The sequence below is a fragment of the Eulemur rufifrons genome, unplaced genomic scaffold, assembly GCF_041146395.1.
Source record: "Eulemur rufifrons isolate Redbay unplaced genomic scaffold, OSU_ERuf_1 scaffold_44, whole genome shotgun sequence".
Taxonomy (NCBI): Eukaryota; Metazoa; Chordata; class Mammalia; order Primates; family Lemuridae; genus Eulemur; species Eulemur rufifrons.
The window spans coordinates 1,502,947-1,526,775 of NW_027182826.1; positions in this window are offsets into that span (position 1 = coordinate 1,502,947).

The following is a 23,829-nucleotide window of genomic DNA, read 5'->3' on the forward strand; positions in this document are numbered from 1 at the left end:
CACATATATGAGCGCTTACATTCACGCAGAGAGGGCAACTATGGGGTGGTGTTTTGTAGGCAAACAAATCTCTAGTTGCGAAGAAGTTAAGAGTAATAGAAAAGCTTACAGTCTCATAGAGAAAGCAACCCTTGGGTCCCGGTTTGTAGTTCTGCTAAATTCTATTTTGGATGAAGTGTGAATCATAAACGGGAACGCTAACATTCACCCAGAGAAAGCAGGGTTGCGGTGGTGGTTTTTATTCATACTAAACTGGAGTTTGCTGGCAGTACTAGAATAAAAGAATGCTTACATTCACTCAGAAAAAGCAAAGTTGGGGAGGTGGTTTGTAGGCGTACTATACTTTGGAAGAAGTACGAGCGTGATGCATAGGAACGCTTATATTCACAACTATGGGGTGGCCTTTTGTTGGCATGATAAATTATGGTTCGGAAGAAGTTCCAAAGTCATATATAGGAAAGCTTACAGTGAGAGAAAGAAACTCTCGGGCGGTGTTTTGTAGGTCCGGCAGATTGCATTTTGAAAGCCGTCCGAGATTCATATACGGGAACGCCTACATCCACTCAGAGAAAGCAATGTTGGGCTGGTAATTTGTAGGCATACTAAACTGTATTTGGGAACTCGTATGTATGACTCTCACACTTGATCCAAATTAGAGTGTACAAGGCCTATAAACCACTTCCTGAGAGTTGCTTTCTCTAGGGGAATGTAAGCTTTCCTGTATACGACTCTCGAAATTCTTCCAAGTTTTGTGGGCAGTGTAGCATACCCACAAAACATCACCCCATAGTTTCTTTCTCTGCATGAATGTAACCGTTTGTATCTATGACTCTGGTACTTGTTTCAAAATACAATTTAGCAGACCTAAAAATCACCCGCTGACAGTTTCTTTCTGTAAGTGACTGTCAGCTTTTGAACTTCTTCCAAACTACAGTTTAGCATGTCTACAAAACACCACCCCATAGTTGCTTTCAGTGCCTGAATTTAAGCGGTTCTATATGTGATTCTCTTGCTTCTTCCAAATTACAGGTTAGTATACCTACAAACCGCCACCCCAAAGTTGCTTTCACTGAGTGAATGTAAGCGTTCCCGTATATGATTCTAACACTACATTGAAAATAGAGATTAGCAGGCCTACGAACCATCCCCCGAGAGTTGCTTTCTCTAAGTGACTGTAAGCTTCCCAGAGATGACTCTCGAACTTCCTCCAAACTATAGTTTAGTAGGCATATAAACATCACTCCATAGTTGCTTTCTCTGCATGAATGTAAGCGTCCCTATATATGATTCTCGTACTTCTTCCAAACTAGAGTTTAGTATGCCTACGAACCACAACCCCATCGTTGATTTCTCTGAGTGAATGTACGTGGTCCCCAATATGGCTCTCCCCCTTCTTCCAAAGTAGAGTTTTGCAGGCCTACAAACCATCCCCCGAGAGTTGGTTTCTATAAATGACTGTACACTTTCCTATATATTACTCCTTAACTTCTTACAAACTAGAGATTAACATGGCTACAAAAAAGCCACCCCATAATTGCTTTCTCTGCATGAATGTAAGCGTTCCCATATATCATTCTCCTACTTCTTCCAAACTAGAGATTACTATGCCTACAAACCACCACACCATCGTTGCTTTCTCTGAGGGAATGTAAGACTTCCCATATATGACTCTCACTCAAACCAAAATAGAGTTTAGCACGCCTACATTCCACACCCAGAGATTAGCTTTAAGTGACTCCAAGCTTTCTTATATGTGATTCTCAAACTTCGTCCAAACTAGAGTTTAGCATGCCTACAAAACACCACCCCATAGTTGCTTTCTCTGCATGAATGTAAGCGTTTGTATATATGTCTCTGATACTTCTTTCAAAATACAATTTAGCAGACCGAAAAATCAACCGCCGAGAGTTGCTTTCTCTGACTGTCTGCTTTCGAACTTCTTCCAAAGTATATTTTAGCATGCTTACAAAACACCACACCATGGTTACTTTCTCTGCGTCAATATAAGCGTTCATATATATGCCTCTCTCACTTAATCCAAATTAGATTTTAGCAGGCCTACAAACCATACCCCGTGAGTTGCTTTCTCTAGGTGACTGTAAACTTTCCTATATAAGAATCTCCAACTTCTTTCAAACTATAGCATGCTAACAGAACACCACACCATGGTTGCTTTCTCTGAGTGAACATAAGCGTTCCCGTATATGACTCACACTCTTTTTCCAAAATAGAATTTAGCAGATCTACAAACCAGCCCAAGATGGTTGCTTTGTCTTAGTGACTGTAATTTTCTCCAGATGTGACTCTCGAATTTCCTCCAAACTACAGATTAGCATGCCTACATACGCTGTCCCACAGTTGCTTTCTCTGCGTGAATGTAACCGTTCATACATATGACTCTCCTACTTCTTCCCAACTACAGTTATTATGCCTTCAAACCATCACGATAAGGTTTCTTTCTCTGAGTGAATGAATGCAAGTGTTCTCACATTTCATCCAAATTAGAGTTTAGCAGGCCTACCGATAAACTACCGAGAGTTGTTTTCTCTGTGTCACTGTAATCTTTCCTATATAAGACTCTCGAACTTCTTCCAAACCACAGTTTAGCATGTCAACAAAATACCACCCCAGAGTTGCTTTCTCTGCCTGAATGTAAGCGTTCGTATATATGACTCTCGTACTTCCTCCAAAATACAGTTTAGAATGCCTACAAACCACCACCCAAACGTGGCGTTCTCTGAATGAAAGTGTTCCCATGTTTGACTCTCACAATTGATGCAAAGTAGAGTTTAGCAGGCCAAGAAACTATCTCCCGAGAGTTGCTTTCTCTCGGTGAGTGTAAGCTTTCCTATTTGTAAGACCCTCCAACTTCTTCCAAACTACAGGTTAACATGCACACAAAACATCACCCCATGGTTTCTTTCTCTGCATGAATGTAAGCATTAGTATATATGACTCTGGTACTTCTTTCAAAATATAATTTAGCAGACCTAAAAATCACCCACCAAGAGTTGCTTTCTCTAAGTGACTGTTCAGGTTTAGAACTTCTTCCAAGCTATAGTTTAGCATGCTTACAAAACACAATCCCATGCTTGCTTTCTCTGTGTGAATGTAAGCGTTCCCATATGTCATTCTCATACTTCTTCCAAACTATTTAGTATGCCTACAAAAACCACCCCAATGTAGTTTCTCTGAGGGAATGTAAGCGGTCCCATATTTGACTCTCACACTTCATCCAAATTAGAGTTTAGCATGTGTACAAACAATCTCCCGAGAGTTGCTTTCCGTAGGTGACTGTAATCTTTCCTGTATAAGGCTCTTGAACTTCTTCCAAACTGCAGTTTAGCATGCCTACAAAACATGACGCCATAAGTGCTTTCTTCGCGTTAATGCAAGTGTTCCTATATAGGACTCTTGTACTTCTTCCAAACTACAGTTTAGTATGCCCTACAAACCACCACCCAAACGTTGTTTTCTCTGAGTGAATGTAAGCCTTTCCATATATGACTCTCACACTTCAACCAAAATAGAGTTTAGCAGGCCTACATTCCATACACAGAGAGTTGCTTTCTCTATGTGACTGTAAACTTTCCTATATATGACTCTCAAACTTCGTCCAAACTAGAGTTTTGCAAGCCTACAAAACACCACCCCATAGTTGCTTTCAGTGCCTGAATTTAAGCGGTTCTATATGTGATTCTCTTGCTTCTTCCAAATTACAGTTAGTATGCCTACGAACCACAACCCCAACGTTGCTTTCTGGAGTTCCCATATATTATTCTAACACTTCATTGAAAATAGCGTTTAGCAGGCCTACGAACCACCCCCCGAGAGTTGCTTTCTCTAAGTGACTGTAAGCTTCCCAGATATGACTCTCGAACTTCCTCCAAACTATATTTTAGTAGGCATACAAACATCACTCCATAGTTGCTTTGTCTGCATGAATGTAAGCGTTCCTTTATACTATTCTCGTACTTCTTCCAAACTAGAGTTTACTATGCCTGCAAACCTCAATCCCATCATTGATTTCTCTGAGTGAATGTACGCGGTCCCCAATATGACTCTCCCTCTTCTTCCAACCTGGAGTTTTCCAGGTGAACAAAACATCCTTCGAGAGTTGGTTTCTATGACTGTACGCTTTCCTATATATTACTTCTTAACTTCTTACAAACTAGAGATTAGCATGGCTACAAAAACGCCACCCCATAATTGCTTTCTCTACGTGAATGTGAGCGTTCCCATATATCATTCTCCTACTTCTTCCAAACTAGAGTTTAGTATGCCTAAAAACCACCACGCCGTCGTTGGTTTCTCTGAGGGAATGTAAGCCTTCCCATATATGACTCTCACTCTTAAATGAAAATAGAGTTTAGCAGGCCTACATTCCACACCCAAAGATTTGCTTTCTCTAAGTGACTCTAAGCTTTCTTATATGTGATTCTCAAACTTCGTCCAAACTAGAGTTTAGAATGCCTACAAAGCACCACCCCATAGTTACTTTCAGTGCGTCAAAGTGTAAGCGTTCCTATATGTACTTGTGCTTCATCCAAACTGCAGTTCAGTAAGCCTACAAACAACCCCATCGTTGCTTTCTCTGAGTGAATGTAAGCGTTCTCATATATGACTCTCACACTTCAACCAAAACAGGGTTTTTCAGGCCTACAAAGAACCCACCGAGACTTGCTTTTTCAAAGTGGCTGTTACCTTTCCTATATAGGACTCTGGAACTTCTCCCAAGCTAGACTTTAACATGTCTACCTGACACTACTCCGTAGTTGCTCGCAGTGTGAGAATGTAAGCGTTCTTATATATGAGTCTTGTACTTCTTCCTAACTAGCATTTGGCATGCCAAAATAACACTCCCCCATAGTTGCTTTCTGTGAGTCAACGTAAACATTCCTATATATGTGTCTTGCACTTCTTCCAAACTAGAGTTGAGTAAGCCTACAAACCAATCCCTGACAGCCGTTTTCTTTGAACAAATTTAATCATTCCTATATATGACTATGGCACTTCTTCCAAACTAGAGTTTAGCAAGCCTACACACCACCCCCGTTCGTTGCTTTCTCTGACTGTAAGCTCTCCTATACATAGCTTTTGAAAATTTTCCAAACTAGAATTTAGCATGCCTAATATACACCCACACATAATTGCTTTGCCTGAGTGAATGTAAGCCTTCCTATACATGACAATCGCACTTCTTTCAAACTAGAGTTTAGCAAGCCTGAAAATCACCCCCTCTCCAATAGTTGCTTTCTGAAAGTGAAAGGGAGCAGGTTTCTATATGACTCTCACACTTCCAAACTAGAGTTGAGTAAGCCTACACACAATCCCTGACAGCTGCTTTCTCTGAATGAATTTACACGTTCCTATATATGACTATGGCACTTCCTCCGAACTACAGTTCAGCAAGCCTACACTCCACCCCCGTTCGTTGCATTCTCTAAGTTACTGTAAGCTTTCCTATACATGGCTCTCGAAATTTTCCAAACTAGAGTTAGCATGCCTACTATACACCTACACATAATTCCTTTGTCTGAGTGAATGTAAGCTTTCCTATATATGACTGTCGCACTTTTTCCAAACTAGAGTTTAGCCACCCTGGAAAGCACCCCGTATAGTTGCTTTCATTGAGTGAATGTTAACATTCCTATGTATGACTCTCGCAACATTTCCAATCTAATATTTTAGCAATGCTACAAAAATCCCCCGCAGAGAGTTCCTATACATAACTGTCCCCTTTTTCCAAGCTAGAGTTTAGGAAGCCTAGAGACCGTCCCGCCTTAGATGCTTTATGTGAACTTAAGCGTTCCTATATATGACTCTCGCCTTCCTCCAAACTAGAGCTTAACAAGCCTACAAACCAACTCCTTATAATTTCTTTCTCTGAATGAATGTAATAGTTCTTATATATGACTCTGGAACTTCTTCCAAACCAGAGTTTAGCAAGCCGAAAAAGCACCCCCATAGATGCTTCCTTTAACTCAATGCTAACATTCCTATATATGATTCAGCCTCTTCATCCAAATTAGAGAAAGGCAAGCCTACAAAGCACACACCAAGTTGCTTTCTATAAGTAAATGTAAGCATCCCTATATATGACTATAGTAATTCTTCCAAATTGGAGTTTAACAAGCCTACAGACTCCAGGACCCCACTCCATAGTACCCTGTGCGTTGGCGCCTGCCTGTCATGCAGGACATAGGGGCAGAGCCTCATCTCAGACACGGCATTGGTGGATTGTAGGCTTTCTTAACTTTTCGAATTGAAGAAGTCTGAGAATTAGAATTCGGTTTAGGGTAAGATTAGGTATTAGGGACTAGGATTAGGTTTAGGGGTTAGGGTTTTAGGTTAGAATTAGGGTTAGGATTACTGTTAGAGTTAGAGATTAGGATTATGTTTAGTGGTTAGGTTTAGGTTTAGGGTGACAGGCAAGAGTAAGGGTTAAGGATTAGGGTTACTGTTAGGAGTTATATTAAGGGCTTACGGTTAGGACTAGTGGTTTGGGTTAGTGTTAGGGTTAGGCCTTAGGTTTAATGGTGTGCGTTAGGGCACGGGCCCTGTCTAATGTACGGGGCACTGTGGGTGTGGAGCATGGCTGCGTCCCAACTTCATCGTAACCTGGGTGTTGGGGCTTCAACTCTCACGCAAGACTCAGGCAGAGGCTCATCTCACGCATGGTGAAGGTTAAGGTTTAGGGTTAGGGTCAGGGTTAAGGGATAGGGTGAGGGTTAACAGTTAGGGTTAGGGTAAGGGGGTTAGGGATAGGGTTAGGTATATGGTTCAGGTTTAAGGTTATCAGGGGTTAGGGTTAGTGTTAACTGCAGGTCAGTGTTAGGGTTAGATCTCTAGGCATTAGGGTAAAGGTTAGGGTTAGGGTTAAGAATTAGGGTTATGTTTAATGGTTAGGATTGGGATTAGGGTTAAGGGTTAGGGTTAAGAGTAGGGGTTATGACTAAGGATCAACGGTTAGGGTTATTTTTACGCATAGGGTTAGGGTAAGGGGTTAGGGTTAGTGTTAGTGTTGTTGGTAGGGTTAAGTTTAGGGTTGGCGTTTCAGAATTAGGGATCAGGTGTTATGGTTATGGCTAGAAGTTAGGGTTAGATATTACGATATAGGGCTTGTTCTCAGGGTGTTATGCATTAACGTTAAGATAAGGGGTTAAAGTTAGGGTTACGGTGAGGTTTACGTGTTAAGGTGAGCAGTCGGATCAGGGTTAGGTGTTATGTTCTGGGTTGGGGTTATGGGTGAGGGGTAGGATTTACGCTTGGGGCACGGTCCCTTTATGCACTAGGAGGCGAAGTTAGGGGTCTGTGATGGTCGCTGGGAACCCACTCTATCGTACACAGTGTATGGGCCTCTGGGTTTCATGCAGGACACGGTGGCAGAGCGGGCTTTCATGCATGGCTTAGTAGGATTGTAGGCTTTCAAAACTCTGAGAAAGCAAGAAGTCTGAGAATTAGATTTAGGGTTAGGATTATTATGGTAAGGGTTAAGGATGAAGATTAGTGATAGGGTGAGGGCTTAGGGTTAGGGGTTAGGGTTAGGGTTAGGGTTGTTGGTAGGGTGAAGGTTAGTGTTGGCATTTTAGAATTAGGGATGAGGTGTTATGGTTATGGCTAGGGGTTAGAATTAGAATTATGGGATAGGGCTTCTTCTCAGGGTGTTATGCATTAACGTTAAGATAAGGGGATAAGTTAAGGTTATGGGGACATTTATGTTTTAAGGTGAGCAATAGGATCAGGGTTAGGTGTTATGTTCAGGGTGAGGGTTATCTGTTAGGGGTAGTGTTTATACTTAGCGCAAAGGCCCTGTCTGCACTGGGCGGGCGGCGGGGGTCAGGGGGATGAGATTGTCCCCGGGAACCCACTCTATCGTATGCTGGGTATGGGCTCCTGAGTTTCATGCAGGACACAGTGCAGAGCCCCCTTTTACTCATGGCATGGGAGGATTGTAGGCTTTCTAAACTCTGAGAAAGCAAGAAGTCTGATAATTAGATTTAGGGGTAGGATTATGGTAATGTTTAGGGATGAATATTAGTGTTAGGGTGGTGTTAGGCTTTAGGGTTAAATGTTAGTGTTAGGTTTAATAGTTACAGTTAGGTTTACGGTTAAGTTTCAGGGTTAGGGTTAAAGTTTGTGTTTAGTGTTTGGCACAGGGTTAGGCTTCAGTGTTAGCTTTATGGTTAAAGATTAGGATTAGGGTATGGGTTAAGGGGTAGTTTGAGGGTTAATGGTAAGGGTCAACATTAAATGTTAGAGTTGGGGTTAGGTTTAGGTTTAGGGTTAGGGGTTAGGGTTAGGCTTAGGGTTAAGGGTTAGGATTAGGGTTAAGTGTTGGGCTTAGGGTTAGGGTTTAGTGTTAGGGTTATCGTTAAGGATTAGGGTTAGGGTCAGGGTTAAATGTTTGGGTGCGGGTAATGGTTAGGGTCAGGGTTAAGGTTTACGGATAGGATTAGTGTTAAGAGTTACGGGTAGGTTTACGGTACAGGGTTAGAGTTAGCTTTAGGGCTTAAGGTTAGGATTAGGTGGTAGGTTAGATTTAGGGTTAGATCTAGGCGTTAGGGTAGGGGCTAAGGTTAGGGTTAAGAGATAGGGTTAGGTTTAATGCTTAGGATTAAGGTTAGGGATTGGGGTTAAAGTAAGTGTTAGGGGTTAGGTTTAAGGATCAAAGGTTAGAGTTATTTTTAGCCGTACTGTTAGGGTTAGGGTTAAGGGAAAAGATTGGCGTTAAGGGTTTTCCTTAGTGTTAGGGTTAAGGGTCAGGCTTAGAGTTAAAGGTTAAGGTTAGGGTCAGTGTTAAGGGCTAGGGTCAGGGTTAACGTTTAGGGTAAAGGTTAAGCATTAGGGTTAGGGATTAGCGATTAGGGTTTATTGTTATTGTTAGGGTTAGGGGTTAGGAGTTAGTGTTTTATCAAGGGGGTATGGTTAGAATTAGGATTGGGGTTAGTGTTAGGGTTAGGTTTAGGGGTTTGTGTTAGGGTTAGGGTTTAGGGTTGGGGTTGGGGTAGGGTTAGGTTTTAGGTTTAGGAGTTAGGGTTTGGGGTTAGGGTTAGGGGTAGGGTTAGGGTTAGGCGTAGGGGATAGGGTTAGTGTTTGGGGTTTGGGTTAGCATCAGCGGTTAGCGTTAGGGTTAGTGTTAGCAGTTACGGTTAGGGTTAAGGCTAGGGCTAGGGTAGGGTTAGTGGTTAGGGTTAGGGTTAGGGTTGGGTTAGGGTTAGGGGTTGGGGTTGGGGTTAGGGGTTAGGGTTAGGGTTAGGGGTTAGGGTTAGGGGTTAGGGTTAGGGTGAGGGTTAACAGGGTTAGGGTTAGGGTGAGGGTGAGGGTTAGGGTTAGCTCTTGGGTTAGGGGTTAGGTTTAGGCTTAGGGGTTAGGGTTTGTGTTAGGGGTAGGGTTAGGGTTTAAGGTTAGGGTTAGGGCTAGTGTTAGGGTTAGGGCTAGGGTAAGGAGTTAGGGTTAGGGGTTAGGGCTTGGGTTGGTGTTGGGTTTAGTGTTTGGGTTAGGGTTAGGGTTAGGGGTTACGGTGAGGGTGAGTGTGTGGTTTATGGGTTAGGGTTAGAGTTAGGGGTTAGGGCTAGGGTTAGGGTTTAGGGTTAGTGTTACGGGTTAGGGGTTAGGTTTTAGGGTTGGTGTTGGGGTTACGGTTAGCGGTTAGGGTTAGGTTTAGGGTTAGGGTTAGGGTTTAGGGTTAGGGTTAAGGGTTAGGGTTAGAGTTTCGGTTAGGGTTAGGGGTTAGGTTTAGGTTTAGGGGTTGGGGTTAGGGTTAGGCTTCGGGGTTAAGGTTAGGGTTAGGGTTAAGGCTTAGGTGTTAGGGTTAGGGTTAGGTTATGTTTAGGGTTAGGGATTAGGGGTTCGGGTTAGGGTTAGCGGTTAGGGTTAGGGTTTAGGGTTAGTGTTAGGGTTAGGGTTAAGGGTTAGTCTTATGAGTTAGAGTTAGGGTTAGGATTTCAGTTAGGGTTAGGTGTTAGGTTTAGGGTTAGGGGTTGGGGTTCGGGTTAGGCTTAGGGGTTAGGGTTAGGTTTAGGGGTTAGGGTTAGGGGTTAGGGTTATGTGTTAGGGTTTGGGTTTGGTTAGGGTTATAGTTAGGGGTTAGGGGTTGGTGTTAGGGTTAAGGTTAGGGCTTTGGGTTAGGGTTCGGGGTTAGGGTTAGGGTTAGCTTTAGGGTTGGATTAGGGTTAGAGTTAGGGTTGTGTTAGGGTTAGACGTTAGGGTTAGGGGTTAGGGTAGGAGTTAGTGTTAGGGTTGGGATTAGGGGTTAGGTTTAGGATTAGGGTTGTGTTAGGGTTAGGGTTAAAGGTTAGGGGTAGTTATAGGAGTAGGGTTAGGGTTAGGGGTTAGGGTTATGGGTTAGGGTTAGTGTTAGGTGTTAGTGTTAGGGTTAGGGTTAGGGGTTAGGGTTAGGGGATAGTGTTAGGGTTACGGTTAAGGGACAGGCTTAAGGTTAAGTGTTGCGCTTAGGGTTAGTGTTTAGTGTTAGTGTTATCATTAAGGATTAGGGTTAGGGTCAGGGTTAAAAGTTTGGGTTAGTGTTTGGGTTAGGGTTTAGGGTTAGGATTTAGGTTTGTGGTTGGGTTTGGAGTTAGGGTTAGGGCTAGGGGTTAAGGTTAGGGTTAGGGCTTATGGTTAGGGTTGGGGTTAGGGTTTAGGATTAGGGTTGGGGTTAGGGTTAGGAGTTAGGGGTTAGGGTTAGAATTAGGGGTTAGCGTTAGGGTTAGGGATTAGGGTTATGATTAGGGGTTGGTGTTAGGGTTAGGGTTAGGGTAGGGGTTAGGGGTTAGGTTTAGGTGTTAGGGTTATGGTTAGGGGTTAGGGTTAGGGTTAGTGGTCAGGGTCAGTGTCATGGTTAGGGGGTTTAGGGTTAGGGTTTAGGGTTAGGGTTGGGGTTGGGGTTAGGGTTAGGGTAGGGTTAGGGGTTAGGGTTAGGGTAGGGTAGGGGTAGCGGTAGGGGTAGGGTTAGTGTTAGGGGTTAGTGTTAGGGTTAGGCGTAGGGGTAGGGTTAGGGTTTGGGGTTAGGGTTAGCATCAGGGGTTAGTGTTAGGGTTAGTGTTAGGAGTTACGGTTAGGGTTAAGGCTAGGGCTAGGGTTCGGGTTAGTGGTTAGGGTTAGGGTTAGGGTTCGGTTAGGTTTAGGTATTGGGGTTGGGGTTAGGTGTTAGGGTTAGGGTTAGGGGTTAGGGTTAGGGGTTAGGGTTAGGGTTAGGGTGAGGGTTAACAGGGTTAGGGTTAGGGTGAGGGTGAGGGTTAGGGTTAGGTCTTGGGTTAGGGGTTAGGTTTAGGGTTAGGGGTTAGTGTTTGTGTTAGGGGTAGGGTTAGGGTTTAAGGCTAGGGTTTGGATTAGGGTTAGGGTTAGGGTTAGGGCTAGGGTTAGGGGTTAGGGTTAGGGTTTAGGGCTTGGGTTGGAGTTGGGTTTAGTGTTTGGGTTAGGGTTAGGGTTAGGGGTTACGGTGAGGGTGAGTGTGTGGGTTATGGGTTAGGGTTAGAGTTAGGGGTTAGGGCTAGGGTTAGGGTTTAGGGTTAGGGTTACGGGTTAGGGGTTATGTTTTAGGGTTGGGGTTGGGGTTGGGGTTAGGGTTAGCGGTTAGGGTTATTGTTTAGGGTTAGGGTTAGGGTTTTGGTTAGGGTTAGGGGTTAGGTTTAGATTTAGGGGTTGGGGTTAGGGTTAGGCTCGGGGTTAGGGTTAGGGTTAAGGGTTAGGTGTTAGGTTTAGGGTTAGGTTATGGTTAGGATTAGGGGTTAGGGGTTCGGGTTAGGCTTAGCGGTTAGGGTTAGGTTTTAGTGTTAGTGTTAGTGGTTAGGGTTAGGGGTTAGGGTTCGGGTTATGTGTTATGGTTTGTGTTAGAGGTTAGTGTTAGATTAGGGTTAGGGTTAGGTGTTAGGGTTAGGGTTTACGGTTAGTGTTAGTGTAGGGTTGGGTTGCATTAGGGTGGTGGTTGTGGTTAGGGTTTAGGGTTAGGGTTAGGGTTGGGTTAGGGTTAGGGTTAAGGGTTAGGCTTACGGGTTAGAGTTAGGGTCAGGGTTTCGGTTAGGGTTAGGTGTTAGGTTTAGGGTTAGGGGTTGGGGTTCAGGTTAGGCTTAGGGGTTAGGGTTAGGGTTAGGGGTTAGGGTTAGGGGTTAGGGTTAGGTGTTAGGGTTCGTGTTTGTTTATTGTTATAGTTAGGGGTTAGGGGTTGGGGTTAGGGTTAGGGGTAGGGATTTGGGTTAGGGTTCGGGGTTAGGGTTAGGGGTTAGGGTTAGAGTTGTGTAGGGTTAGGATTAGGGTTGGGTTAGGGTTAGAGTTGTGTTAGGGTTAGACGTTAGGGTTAGGGGTTAGGGTAGGAGTTAGTGTTAGGGTTGGGATTAGGGGTTAGGGTTAGGATTAGGGTTGTGTTAGGGTTAGGGTTAAAGGTTAGGGGTAGGCATAGGCGTAGGGTTAGGGTTAGGGGTTAGGGTTAGGGTTTAGGGTTAGGGGTTAAGGTTAGTGTTAGGGGTTAGTGTTAGGGGTTAGGTTTAGGGTTAGGGGTTAGTGTTAGGGGTTAGTGTTAGGGTTATGGTTAAGGGATAGGATTAAGGTTAAGTGTTGCACTTAGGGTTAGGGTTTAGTGTTAGTGTTATCATTAAGGATTAGGGTTAGGGTCAGGGTTAAAAGTTTGGATTAGTGTTTGCGTTAGGGGTTAGGGTTAGGATTTAGGTTTGTGGTTGGGGTTGGAGTAAGGGTTAGGGCTAGGGGTTAAGGTTAGGGTTAGGGCTTATGGTTAGGGTTGGGGTTAGGGGTTAGGATTATGGTTAGGGGTTAGGGTTAGGGGTTAGGGGTTAGGGTTAGCGTTAGGGGTTAGCGTTAGGGTTAGGGATTAGGGTTATGGTTAGGGGTTGGTGTTAGGGTTAGGGTTAGGGTAGGGGTTAGGGGTTAGGTTTAGGGGTTAGGTTAGGGTTAAGGGTCAGGGTCAGTGTCATGGTTAGGGGGGTTAGGGTTACGGGTTAGGGTTAGGGGTTAGGGTTATGAGTTAGGGTTAAGGTTAGTGATTAGGGTTAGTATTAGTGGTTAGGGTTAGGGTTAGGGGTTATGGTTAGGGTTGGGGTTTAGGTGTTAGGATTAGGGTTAGGGGTTAGGGTTAGGGGTTAGGGTTATGGTTAGCGCTAGGGGTTAGGGTTAGGTTTAGGGATTAGGGTTAGGGTTACGGGTTGGTGTTAGGTTTAGGGTTAGGGTAGGGGTTAGGGGTTAGTTTTAGGGGTTAGGGTTAGGGTTAGGGTTAGGGTTTAGGGTTAGAGTTGGGGTTGGGGTTAAGTTTAGGGTTAGGGTAGGGTAGGGGTAGCGGTAGGGTTAGGGTTAAGGGATAGGGTTAGGGTTAAGGGATAGGATTAGGGTTAAGCATTAAGGCTTAGGGTTAGCATTAAGGGATAGGCTTAGGGTTAAGGGTTAGTGTTACGGTCCAAGGTATGTGTAAGGATGTGGGTTAATGTTTAGGGTTAGGGTTACATGTTAAGGATAGTGTTGGGTTTAAGGGTTAGGGTCAGGGTTAGAGCTAGGGTTACTGCTACGGTTAGGGCTAGGCATTAGGTTAAGGGTTAGTGTTAGGGTTAAGGGTTAAGGTTAGGTTTAATTGTTAGGATTAGGATCAAGATTAAGGATTAAGCTTAGTGTTAGGGATTAAGATTAGGGTTAAGGGTAAAGTGTTAAGGTTATTTTTAGGGGTAGGGTTAGGGTTAGCGTTTAGTGTTAGGGTTAGTGTTAGTGTTGTTTGTAGGGTTAAGGTAAGGTTTAGCGGTTTAGAATTAGGGTTAGGGATTAGGTGTTACGGTTATGATAAGGAGTTAGGGTTAGAATTATGGAATAGGGGTTGTTCTCAGGGGTAAGTTTTATGCTTAAAGTTAGGGTAAGTGGTTAAAGTTAGTGTTATGGTGAGCTTTACCTGTTAAGGTGAGCATTCGGATCAGGGTTAGGTGTTATGTTCAGGGTTAGGTTTATGGGTGAGTGGTAGAGTTTATGCTTAAGGCACGGGCACTGTCTGCACTAGGACTGGGGGTTGTGGGCTGCGATTGTCTCCGGGAACCCACTCTAGCATTCACTGAGTATGGGCCCTCGGGTTTCATGAAGGACACAGTGGCAGAGCCTCCTTTCACACATGGCATGAGAGGATTGTAGGCTTTCTAAATGCTCAGAGAGCAAGAAGTCTGAGAATTAGATTTATGGTTAGGATTATGATTATGATTCGGGATGAAGGTTGGTGTTAGGGTGAGTGCTTAGGGTTAGGGTTTAGGGTTAGGGTTAAGGGATAGGATTAGGGTTACGGGTTGGGCTTAGGTTTAGGATTCAGTTATGGTTAAGGTTTAGCGTTCGGGTCAGGGCTAAGGGTCAGGTTGAGGGTTAACGGTTAGGGTTAGGGTTAGGGGTTAGGCATAGTGTTAGGCTTTAGTGTTAGGGTTAGGTTTAGTGTTCAGGGTTAGGGTTAGCATTAGGGGTTAGGGTTAGGGCTAGGTTTAGGTGTTAGGTTAGTGTTAGGGTTAGGTCTAGGCGTTTGGGTAAATGTTAGTATTAGGGTTAAGAGATAGAGTTAGGTTTAAGGCGTAGAATTAGGATAACGGTTAAGGGTTAGGGTGAGGGTTTAGGGTTAAGGATCAAAGGTTAAGGTTAGCATTAATGTTAGGGCTGCTGGTAGGGTTAAGTTTAGGGTTAGGGGCTTACAATTAAGTATTAGGTTTTACAGTTATGACTAGGAGTTAGGGTAAGAATTATGGGATAGGGGTTGTCCTCAGGGTAAGTATTATTCATTAACGTTATGATAAGGTGTTAAAGTTAGTGTTTCAGTGAGTTTTACGTGTTAAGGTGAGCAATAGGATCAGGGTCATGTGTTATGATAAGGGTTAGGGTTATGGGTTAGGGGTAGGGTTTATGCTTAAGGCACAGGCTCTGTCTTCCCTTGGTGGGGGGTTCGGAGGCTGGGATTGTCACCAGGAACCCACTCTATCGTATGCTGGGTATGGGCCTCTGGGTTTCATGCAGGACACAGTGGCAGAGCCTCCTTTCATGCATGGCATGGGAGGATTGCAGGCTTTCTAAATTCTGAGAAAGCAAGAAGTCTGAGAATTAGATTTAGGATTAGAATTATGGTTATGGTTAGGGATGAAGGTTAGTGTTAGGGAGAGTGCTTAGGTTTAGGGGTTAGGGTTAGGGTTAAAGGTTAGTGTTAGGTTGAACAGTTACAGTTAGGTTTAGGGTTAAGGTTTAGGGTTAGCATTAAGGTTAGGGGTTAGGGTTTGGTACAGGGCAAGGGTTAAGCGTTTGGCTTAGGGTTCAAGATTAGGATTAATGTTAGGTGTAAGGGTTAGTGTGAGAGTTAACGGTTAGGGTTTAGGTGAAGGGTTAGGGTTTGGGTTTAGGGTTAGGGTTTAGAGTCAGGGTTAAGAGTTCATGTTAGGTTTAATATTACACTTAAGTGTTTGGATTTAGGTTTAGGTTTAGGGTTCATGGTTAGGGTTATGTTTAGGGGTTAGGTTTAGTGTAAGGGTTTAGAGTTAGTGTAGGGCGTTTGGGTCAGGGTTTCTGTTTAGGGTTAGGTGTTAGTGTTAGTGTTAGGGCTTAGATTTAGTGGTTAGTTTAAGGTCAGAGGACCTGTTTAATCTATGGTGAGAAGGGTGTGGAATGGGTCGCTGTGACACCACAGCATTGTACCCTGGGCCTTGGGCTCAGACCTACATGCAGGAATCAGGGGGAGCCTGTTTTCACGCATGCCATAGTTGTATTGTAGGCTTGGTTAACTCTGAGAATGGAAGAATTGTGAGAATTAGGGTTATGATTAGGATTAGGGATTTGGGTTTAGGGGATAGTGTTCTAATGAGGGATAGAGTTTAGGCATTAGGGGTTAGGGTTAGTGTTAGGGTTAGGGGTTAGGGGTGAGGGTTGTGTTAGGGGCTAGGTTAGGTTTAGGGTTGGGGTTAGTGTTAGAGTTCAGGTTTGGGGTTAGGGTAGGGTTAAGGGATAGGATTAGGGTTAAGAGTTAGGCTTAGGGTTCGGGTTAAGGGTTAGGGTTATGGTTAAAGGTCAGTGTTAGTTTAAACGGTTACACTTATATTTACGCTTAAGTTTTAGGGTGAGGGCTTTCTAAACTCTGAGAGAGGAAGACGTCTGAGATTAAGATTTAGGGTTAGGATTATGGTTAGGATTAGGGATGAAGATTAGTGTTAAGGTGAAGGCTTAGGGTAAAGTGTTAAGGTTAAGGTTAGTGTTAGTTTTAACGGTTACAGTTAGGTTTAGGGTTAAGGTTTAGTGTGAGGGTTAAGGTCAGGGGTTAGGTTTTCATACAGGGTAAGTGTTAAGTGTTAGGTTTAGGGTTAAAGATTAGCATTATGGTTAGTGTTAAAGGTTAGTGTGAGGGTAAAAGTTTAGGGTTCAGGTTAAGGGCTAGGGTTAGGGGTTAGGTTTAGGGTTAAAGGGTCATGTTAGGTTAGGGTTACAGTTAAATGTTATGGTTAGGGTTAGGGGTTACGGTTAAGTTTAGGGTTCATGGTTAGTGAAACATTTAGGGGTTTAGGCTAGGGTTAAATGATAGGGTTAGAGGTAAGGCTAAGGCTTAGGCTTAGTGTTAGGGTAAAGGTTTAGGGATAGGGTTACGGGTTAGGGCTAGGGTCAGGGTTAAAGGTTAGGGTGAGAGTTAATGGTTATGGTTAGGGTTATTGGTTAGGGTTATTGGTTAGGGTTTGTGTTTATGCTTAGGGCATGTGCCTTGTCTGCACTAGGCGGAGGAGTTAGGGGGCTAGCATATTCGCCAGGAACCCACTCTATCGTACGCTGGGTATTGGCCCCTGGGTTTCATGCTGGACACAGTGGCAGAGCCTCCTTTCACACATGGCATGGGAGCATTATAGGCTTTCTAAACTCTGAGAAAGCCAGAAGTCTGAGAATTAGATTTAGGGTTAGGATTACGGTTAGGGTTAGGGATGAAGGTTAGTGTTAAGGTGAGGCCTTAGGGTTAGGGGTTAGGGTTAGGGTTAAAGGTTAGTATTAAGTTTAACTGTTACAGTTAGGTTTAGGGTTAAGGTTTAGTGTTAGGGTTAAGTTTAGGGGTTAGGTTTTGGTACAGGGTAAGGGTTAAGTGTTAGGTTTAGGGTTAAAGATTATGATTAGGGTTAGGTTTCAGGGTGAGTGTGAGGGTTAACGGTTAGTGTTAAGTGTTAGGGTCAGGAGTTAGGTTTAGGGTTAAGGGTCCATGTTAGGTTTAGGGTTAGAGTTAAGTGTTATGGTTAGGGTTAGAGTTTAGGGTTAGTTTTAGGGTTCATGGTTAGGGTTACGTTTAGGGGTTAGGGTTACGGTTTGGTTTAGGGTGACTGTTTAGTGTTAGTGTTTGGCATTAGGATAAGGGCTTAGGTTTAGGGTTAGGGTTTAGGTTTAGTGTTGGGGCTTAGATTTAATGGTTAGTTTAAGGGCACAGGACCTGTTTAATCTATGGTGAGAAGGGTGCAGAATGGGTCACCTCGACACTACACTATCGTTCTTGGTCCTTGGGCCCAGACCTACATGCAGGACTCAGGTGGAGCCTCTTCTCACTAATGGCATGGCTCTATTGAAGGCTTGGTGAACTCTGAGAATGGAGGAAGTGTGAGAATTAGGGTTATGATTATGGTTAGGTGTTTAGGGTTAGGGGTTAGGGTTCGAGTGTCATTTAGGGGTTAGGAATTAGGAGTTAAGGTTAGTGTTAGGGTTAGGGGTTACGGGTTAGGGTTGGTTTAGGGGCCAGGGTTAGATTCAGAGTTAGGGTTACTGTTAGGGTTAGGGTTAGGCTTAAGGGATAGGATTGGGGTAAAGTGTTAAGGCTTAGGGTTAGCGTTAAGGGATAGGGTTAGGGTTAAGTGTTAGGCTTTCGGTCCGAGTTAAGGGTTAGGGTGAGTGTTAACGGTTAGGACTAGGGTTATGGGTTAGGGATAGTGTTAGGTTTAAGGGACAGGATTAGGGTTAGGTTTAGAGTTCAGGGTTAGGGTTAGCATTAGGGGTTAGGGTTTAGGTATACTGTTAGGGTTTCTTCTAGGCGTTAGGGTAATGGTTAGTGTTAGAGTTAAGAGTTAAGATTAGGTTTAATTGTTAGGATTAGGATCAGGGATAAGGGTTAGGGTTAGGGTTAGGGTTAGGGTTAGTGTTATGGTTGTTTGTAGGGTTAAGGTAACGTTTAGTAGTTTATAATTAAGTTTTAGGATTAGGTGTTACGGTTATGCTAGGAGTTAGGCTTAGAATTAAGGGATAGGGGATGTTCTTAGGGTAAGTGTTACGCATTAACTTTAGGATAGGGGGTTAAAGTTAGGGTTATGGTCAGGTTTACGTGTTAAGATGAGCAATAACATCAGGGTTAGGTGTTATGTTCAGGGTTATGGTTATGGGTGAAGGGCAGGGTTTTTGCTTAGGGCACGGGCCCTGTCTGCACTAGGAGGGGGAGGTAGGGGGCTGTGATTGTCGCTGGGAACCCATTCTATTGTACGCAGAGTATGGGCCCCTGGGTTTCATGCAGGACACTGTGGCAGAGCCGGCCTTCTTGCATGGCTTTGGAGGATTGTAGGGTTTTTAAACTCTGAGAAAACAAGAAGTCTACAATTAGATTTAGGACTAAGATTATGGTTAGGGTTAGGGATGAAGTTTAGTCTTAGGGTGAGGGCTTAGGGTTAGGGTTAGGGTTAGGTTTACCAGTTACAGTTAGGTTCAGGGTTAAGGTTTACAGTTAGGGTTAAGGTTAGGGGTTAGGGTTTGGTACAGGGTTAGCGTTAAGTGTTATGGTTAGGGTTAAAGATTAGGATTAGGGTTAGGGTTAAGGGTTAGTGTGAGGGTTAACGTTAAGTGTTAGTGTTCGGGGTTAGGGTTAAGGGTGCATGTTAGGTTTCGCTTTAGAGTTAAGTGTTATGGTTAGGGTTAAGCGTTAGGGTTAATGGGTTAAGAGTTAGGTTTATGTTTAGGCATAGGTTTAGCATTAGGGGTTAGGGTTAGTCTTAGTGTTACAGTTGTTGGTAGGGTTAAAGTTAGGGTTAGCGGTTCAGAATTAGAGTTAGGGATTAGGTGTTACGGTTATGGCTAGGAGTTAAGGTTAGAATTATGGGATAGGGTTTGTACTCAGGGTAAGTGTTAAGCATTAACGTTAGGATAGGGGTTAAAGTTAGGGTTACAGTGAGGTCTACGTGTTAAGGTGAGCAATAAGATCAGGGTTAGATGTTATGTTCAGGGTTAGGGTTATGGGTTCGGTGTAGTGTTTATGGTTAGGTCACGGTCCTTCTCTTCACTAGGCAGGGGTTTAGGGGTCTAGGATTGTTGCCGGGAGACCACTCTATCTTATGCTGGGTATTGGCAGTTCGGTTTCATGCAGGACACAGTGGCAGAGCCTCCTTTTACACATGTCATGGGATGATTGTAGGCTTTCTAAACTGTGAGACAGCAGGAAGTCTGAGAATTAGATTTAGGGTTAGGATTATGGTTAAGGTTAGGGAGAAAGATTAGTCGTAGGGTGAGGGCTTAGGGTTAGAGGTTATGGGTAGAGTTAGGGTTAGTTTTTTTTTGTTTTTTTGAGACAGAGTCTCACTCTGTTGCCCAGGCTAGAGTGAGTGCCGTGGCGTCAGCTTAGCTCACAGCAACCTCAGACTCCTCGGCGTAAGCGATCCTACTGCCTCAGCCTCCCGAGTAGCTGGGACTACAGGCATGCGCCACTATGCCCGGCTAATTTTTTCTATATATATTTTTAGTTGTCCATATAATTTCTTTCTATTTTTAGTAGAGACGGGGTCTCGCTCTTGCTCAGGCTGGTCTCGAACTCCTGACCTTGAGCGATCCACCCTCCTCGGCCTCCCAGAGTGCTAGGATTACAGGCGTGAGCCACCGCGCCCGGCCTAGTGTTAGTTTTAATGGTTACAGTTAGGTTTATGGTTACGGTTTAGGGTGAGGTTTAAGGTTAGGGGTTAGGGTTTGGTACAGGGTTACCGTTAAGTGTTAGGTTTAGGATAAAATTAGGATTAGGGTTAGGGTTAAGGGTTAGTGTGAGGGTTAATGGTTAGAGTTAAGGTTAACGGTAGGGTTATGGATTATGGTTTGGGTTAAAGTTTCGTGTTAGGTTTGGGGTTAAAGTGTTATGGTTAGGGTTAGGGGCTGGGTTAGGGTTAAGGGTTAAGGTTATTTTCAGGTGGACTGTTAAGATCAGGTGTTAGGGTTAGTGTTACTGTTAGGGTTTTTGCTAGGATTAGCGTTAGGGTTAGGTTTGTTGGTAGGGTTAAGTTTAGAGTTACCATTTAGAACTAGGGTTATGGATTAGTTGTTACAGTTATTCCTAGGATTTAGGGTAGAATTATGGGATAGGGTTAGGGTTAGGGTTAGGGTTATTTTTACGCCTAGGGTTCGTATTAGGGGTTAGGTTTATGGTTAGTGTTATGGTTGTTGTTAGGGTTAACGTTAGTGTTACTGGTTTAGAATTAGGGTTAGGGATTAGGTGTTATGGTTATGGCTAAGAGTTAGGGTTAGAATTATGGGATAGGGGTTGTTTCAGGGTGAGTGTTATGCATTAACGTTAGGATAAGTGGTTAAAGTTAGGGTTAAGGTGAGATTTATGTGTTAAGGTGAGCAATAGGGTCAGGGTTAGGTGTTATGCTCAGGGTTAGGGTTATGGATTAGGGTTAGGGTTAGGCTTAAAGGTTCGTGTTAGGTTTAGGGTTAGAGTTAAGTGTTATGGTTAGGGTTTGGGGTTAGGGTTAGGTTTAAGTTTAAGGGGTAGTGTTTTTTTAGGCATAGGATTAGGATTAGGTCTTAGGGTTAGTTTTAGGGTAGTTGTAGGGTTAGGGTTAGGGATTTAGAATTAGTGTTAGAGATTATGTGTTACAGTTATGGCTGGGAGTTAGGGTTAGAATTAAGAGATAGGGTTTTTTTTCACAGTCAGTGTTATGTCTTAACGTTAGGATAAGGTGTTAAAGTTAGGGGTACAGTGAGGTTTATGTTTTTAGGTGAGCTATACGGTATGGGAGTAGGTGTTATGTTCAGGGTTAGGGTTATGGGTGAAAGGTAGTGTTTATTCTTAGGTCACAGACCATGTCTGCACTAGGCGGGGGGTTCAGGGCTGCGATTGTCGCTGGGAACCCACTCTATCATACGCTGGGTTTGGGCCCCTGGATTTTATGCAGGACACAGTGGCAGAGCCTCCTTTCATGCATGGCATGGGAGGATTGTAGGCTTTCTAAACTCTGAAATAGCAAGAAGTCTAAGAATTATGTTTAGGGTTAGAATTATGATTAGGGTTAGGGATGAAGGTTAGTGTTAGGGTGAGGGCTTAGGTTTAGGCGTTAGGGTTAGAGCTAAGGTTAAATGTCAGTGTTCGGTTTACCAGATACAGTTAGGTTTATGGTTAAGCCTTGCTTTAGGGTTAAGCATTGGGTTAGGATAAAGGTTAGGGGTTAGGGTTTGGTACAGGGTTAGGGTTAAGCATTAATGTTTGAATTAAAAATTTGGATTAGGTTTAGAGTTCAGGATTAGTGTGAGTGTTAATGGTTAACGTTAAGGTTAAATGTTAGGGTTAGTGGTTAAGGTTAGGGTTAAGGGTTCGTGTTGCATTTAGGGTTAGAGTTAAGTGTTATGGTTAGGGTTAGGGTTTAGGGTTAGTTTTAATGGTTAAGGGTTAGGGCTATTCTTAGGCGTAGGTTTAGGATGAGGGATTACGGTTAGGGTTAGTGTTAGGGTTGTTTGTAGGGTTAAGGTTAGGTTTAGTGGTTTAGAATTAATGTCAGGGATTAGGTGTTAGGGTTATGGCTAGCAGTTAAGGTTAGAATTATGGGATAGGGGTTGTTCTCAGCCTAAGTGTTGTGAATTAACGTTAGCATGAGGGGTTAAAGTTAGGGCTATGGTGAGGTTTACATTTTAAGATGTGCAATAGGATCAGGGTTAGGTGTTATGTTCAGGGTTATTGTTATTGGTGAGTCGTAATGTTTATGCTTAAGACACAGGCCCAGTCTCCACTATGCGGGGGACTTAGGTGGCTGGGATTGTCGCCAGGAATCCACTCTATCATACACTGGGTATGCGTCCCTGGGTTTCATGCAGGACACAGTGGCAGAGCCTCCTTTCATGCATTGCATGGGAGTATTGTAGGCTTTCTAAACTCTGAGAAAGCAAGAAGTCTGAGAATTAGATTTAGGGCTAGGATTATTGTTAGGGTTAGAGATGCAGGTTAGTCTTAGGGTGAGGGCTTAGGGTTAGGGGTTAGGGTTATAGTTAGGGTTAAAGTTTAGTGTTAGTTTTAACAATTGCAGTTAGGTTTAAGGTTAAGTCTTAGGGTTAGTGTTAACGTTAGTTGTTAGGGTTTGGTACAGGGTTAGGGTTAAGTATTAAGTTTAGGTTTAAAGATTAGGATTAGGGTTAGGGTTAAGGGGCAGGGTGAGGGTTAACAGTTAGTGTTAGGCTTAGGGGTTAGGGATAGGGGTGGGGTTAAGGGTTAGGGTTAGTGGATAGTCGTAGGGTTAGGGTTCAGTGTCAGGATTAGCATTAGGGTTTAGGGTTAGGGTTAGGGGTTAGGGGTTAAGCTTATTATTAAGTGTATGTCGAGGTGTTATGTTAAAGGTTAGCTTTAGGTTTCAGAGTTAGGGTTAGGTTTAATTGTTAGGATTAGCATCAGAGTTAAGGGTTAGAGTTAGGTGTTGAGGTTAGGGTTATGGGTCAAGTGTTAGGGTTATTTTAAGTGTAGGGTTAGGGTTAGGGTCTTTGGTAGGGTTAAGGTTAAGGTTAGAAGTTTAGAATTAGGGTTTTTGGTTTAGGTGTTACACTTATGGCTAGGAGTTAGGATTAGAATTAAGGGATAGGGGTTATTGTCTCGGTTAGTGTTATGCACTAAACTTAGGAGAAGGGGTTAAAGTTAGGGTTACGGTGAGGTTTATGTTTTAAGGTAAGCAATAGGATCAGGGTTAGGTGTTATGTTAAGGGTTAGGGTTATGGGTGAGGGGTAGAGTTTATGCTTAGGGCAAGGGCCCTTACTGAACTAGGCTGGGGGGTTAATGGTCTGGGATTGTCACCAGGAAACCACTCTATCTTATGCTGGGTAGGGCCCCCTAGGTTTCATGCAGGACACAGTGGCAATGCCTCCTTTCACGATGGCATGGGAGGTTTGTAGGCTTTATAAACTCTGAGAAAGCAAGATGTCTGAGAATTAGATTTAGGGTTAGGATTATGGTTAGGGTTAGGGATGAAGGTTAGTGTTAGGGTGAGGAATTAGGTTTAGGGGTTAGGGTTAGAGTTAGTGTTAAAGGTTATTGTTAGGTTTAACGGTCACAGTTAGGTTTACCATTAAGGTGTAGGGTTAGAGTTAAGGTTAGAGGTTAGGGATTGGTACAGGGTTATGTTTAAGTGTTAGGTTTAGGGTTAAAGGTTAGGATTAGGGCTACAGTTAAGGGTTAGAGTGAGGGTTAAGGGTTAGAGTTAAGGTTAAGTGTTAGGGTTAGGGGTTGGGGTTAGGGTTAAGGGTTTGTGTTGGGTTTAGGGTTAGAGTTAAGTGTTATGGTTAGGGTTAGGGGTTAGGGTTAAGGGTTAAGGGTTAGGGTTATTTTTAGGCATAGGGTTAGGATTAGGGTTTAGGGTTAGGGTTAGTGTTAGGGTTGTTGGTAGTGTTAGGGTTAGTGTTATCCATTTAGATTTAGGGTTAGGGATTAAGTTTTACGGTTATTGCCAGGAGTTAGGGTTAGAATTATGGGATAGAGGTTGTTATCAGGGTAAGTGTTATGCACTAACGTTAGGATAAGGGGTTAAAGTTAGGGTTACGATGATGTTTACGTGTTAAGATGAACAATAAGATCAGGGCTAGGTGTTATGTTCACGGTTAAGTTTATGGGTTGAGGGCAGTGTTTATGCTTAGGGCATGGG